Genomic DNA, 3,402 nt, shown 5'->3' on the forward strand with positions numbered 1-3,402 from the left:
ACCGAACTGAAAAAACAAATTTTAATTCGGTTTTCGATTTTGCTCGATCTGGAAACCATTTTATAATTTCGGTTTGGACTTTTTTGGATTGGTTTCGATTTGATTTTCGGTTTAAATGGTTTTAACCAAACCGATGAACACCCCTACATTGATGTAGTATTTATACTAAAAATTGGCCATCCATATTTGACTTTGTTTACATTTATATTATATTATAACATTAATGAATTTTTTGAGTATATTTTTCTTTTTTATATTTTTGGACCAACATTTTAGGTCCTCAAATCAATACCCTTTTGTGGGGTTTTAAGCTGTTCCTAAACGAGCCTGTCCAACCAATTGAGGATTTTAAGGAAGCGTATGTCTCTTACCTTCAATATAAATTCCAAAACATTATTTGATAAATAACCTATATAATTACCTATACATATCAAAATTGCATTAATAGTAACATATTATAATCTCAATGAAACATTTTTAAGTTGTTTTCATTATTAAAATTATTTTCTTTGACATTTCGGTCATTAAATGGAAACCCCCATATTTTACTCTGCTTTCTGTTTACTATTTATTCAATTACATATTAGCAAAATCTTGAGTTACATACGCAAGACTATCCGTGAAACGAAAATCCTGGACTTTATCTATACGATACTATTACACAATCCGGTACACTTACATGTATTTTGTATTTTAGTCGGTATGTGAGTATTTTTTTAGTTTTTATAAATTTTGGACCTTCTTGCTCTACTTTCAATAAATACAGAATTGAATCTTTTGATTTGATCCCTTACTCTATTGAAATCACCACAAAGTACCTTAGTTACATCATCTCCATGACTTAATAGCTGATCAAGTGAGTCCAACATCCAAATTGCGCTCGCATCACCTTAAGGCCGGTATACATTCATAATGATTGATTCACTGCCCGAATGTTTTTATGTTACTCGTATACCAATGAAAAAATCACAAATAGTTTCATTAGTAACCTCAAAATACACCTTGTCCCAAGTTACCAATTGTGTTCCAGCAGGATTCGCTCTTTGACGAAACAGAAGCATAACTACGTTTGTCATGTTTTTTTTTATACAGAGGGTAGTTTCAAGTATGATCATTAGAGCCTTTCCTTAAAGTTCGGTTTAGATTTTCCTGAATTGGCCCAAAAGATTCGGAAATAGGCCGAAATGAATCGGGAATAAACTCTTCTTCATTATATGGCCCAAGTCTTCCATGTGCACATATTTAGTGTTAGGCTCACTCTCGTTAGCTTTATATTTGGATCCATTTTCCAATGGGCTTGGGCCCTCTTGATTGTAAACAGGCTCACCAAGTTAATTTATCCTCATTTTCTTTTGGGTTTGGCCCCAATTCATTAATTATTGGATCCGTATTAACTGTCAAATTTTGATCCCAACTAGGGATGATCGCCCGCGCTTCGCTGCGGGTTGTCATTTGCCGTTGGTCGCGTTGGTTATTGCTACAGTGTAAACAAAAACGGTAGTTCAACATAAGTAGGTACTATTTTTTCTTCATTAGTGCAGCCAAAGTTTATAATTTCTTGTAACATTTGAGTTTGTAATTAAACACGCGCACATAGATAGTTACTCAAAAGGTCTTTACAAAAGGTGTAATTACTTTGTAATTTGTATTTACAGCAAAAGATGTCTTACTACATGAGCCTACTTCTAGTTACCTCCTTTTTAAGGAGTCGTTTCTTTACAACAATAGATAGATGGCTACTATATAGACGTGCAGCAAAAGGTACTTGCTATTTATTTATAACAAAGGTGTTGTCATTGCTAACAGTTGCGTAGAGTTGGGTTGTTCAAAAGACTGGTGGAGCTGTTTGTGGAACGTTAATCGCGTAGCTTTTTAATTCCGTTCTTGTTGAATACCAAAACTAAGTGCACTTAATTTTAGCCTTGACAATCAGAGTGTTGGTCACAAAAGGTTAAAAAAATACACACATAAATAGACTTAACACCGGTAGAAGTGACCATGGCTAACTACGTTATGCAAGTATTCAAAGATAATCACGCATTTAGAGAACCAGAGAATTTACCTTTGGTTTCGAATAGCGCTCTTTTGGAGGCTGGCGGTGCTCGTTGTGTTACTTTTTTTTTTTTTTACTGTCGGCGTCGTTCTATATTATGTGAGGTTTGTAGGTCAGTGAATTCTGAAATAGACTTTGGCCGCTTGTCACACCAAAACAGGGCATTACTGTGACTGCAGACATAAGTGCAGTCACTTCGTCACACCTGGAAAAAACAAAAAACGAATGACAGTCAGGCAGGGAAAAAAGTTGTAAGAAAAATTGTTGAAAAATAAACACCACAGTATGAGCCACACAATGTCGTATGTAACTACGATATTAAAAAAGAGCCAGCGTTAGACAATAAATACAACTACGTGGCATACAAATTGGTAAACAATGGACCTGACTAAAAGGTAAACACCAAGTATGAAACATAATAAGATTTAAAAATATTAGCCACAAATTTAAGTCGACTATTTGTTGTAGTAAAATTAAAGAAAGAGCAGGTTAATACAAAATGTTTGCGTTCACTTAAAAGGTACCTAATCGTAATCAAACACATAATTAATGACCTTTGAGAAGAAGAGTGAAAAATAGGTTCGGAAATCATCCAAAGCACCTAATCGTAATTAAACACGTAATTAATGAGTTATAAAATCACAGAACTTGATTATTTCTAATTTCAATTAGTGAACCTACTATCTATAAGTTGGTCTAAATCATCATAATGATCTACGAAGGTGAACATCTAGGTTTACCATCCAGTGAAGCCGGTAGTATGCCGGGAACGATGACAGTGAAGCCGGTGATGGTGACGTCGAGAGAGTTGGTTGTGTGAGAGGCTAGTAGCGATTGTGTGCAGTTTCGATGATCAGCACTACCAAAAACTACCCCTGTCAGATGGTGGATATAGATTAAGCGATGAAGATGTTGATGCTGAATTAGGATTTTCTTTTTGGGGAGATAATGAAAGAAAGTGGCAGAAGGTCGTGGAAGGATGAGTGGGGAATGTGGTTGAAAAGAAGGGGAAGTGAGGGGGAAAAGGCAGTTGTAAGTTGTAACCTTGTGAACAGTGTGAAACCGAAGGGGTTTTAGTAAAGGGTTATTTTTTTTTTTTTTTTACGACGAGAAATTGAATTGTATTAAATGGATTATCTTCATCAAAACAATGAAGATCTTCATTAGTAAAGCGTCAAGACTTGTATTGGAATTAGGTTTTGCACTTTTTTTTTGATTTTCAAAGTCTGCACATTTATTACGGAGTATTATTTTCAAATAATTCCTTGATCCCTAGATAGGTTGACTCGTCGTCTTCCATTACTTTCTGCTTAGTTGTTTTCTGATCACCACTCCGGTTTCCACTATGA

The 3,402-nt window shown here is 35.0% G+C and overlaps 1 long non-coding RNA gene across 1 annotated transcript; it reads right to left on the reverse strand.

The window, feature by feature from the left end:
- Nucleotides 1-568: 568 nt before the first annotated feature.
- Nucleotides 569-3,029, reverse strand: LOC139874619 (uncharacterized). Its single transcript, XR_011767888.1, has 3 exons — nucleotides 2,794-3,029; nucleotides 2,063-2,258; nucleotides 569-1,477 (listed from the first exon to the last, which is right to left on the reverse strand). It is a non-coding gene; the product is annotated as an uncharacterized lncRNA (long non-coding RNA).
- Between the last annotated feature and the right edge of the window lie 373 nt (nucleotides 3,030-3,402).

Source organism: Rutidosis leptorrhynchoides, chromosome 1, assembly GCF_046630445.1.
Source record: "Rutidosis leptorrhynchoides isolate AG116_Rl617_1_P2 chromosome 1, CSIRO_AGI_Rlap_v1, whole genome shotgun sequence".
NCBI classification, from domain to species: domain Eukaryota; kingdom Viridiplantae; phylum Streptophyta; class Magnoliopsida; order Asterales; family Asteraceae; genus Rutidosis; species Rutidosis leptorrhynchoides.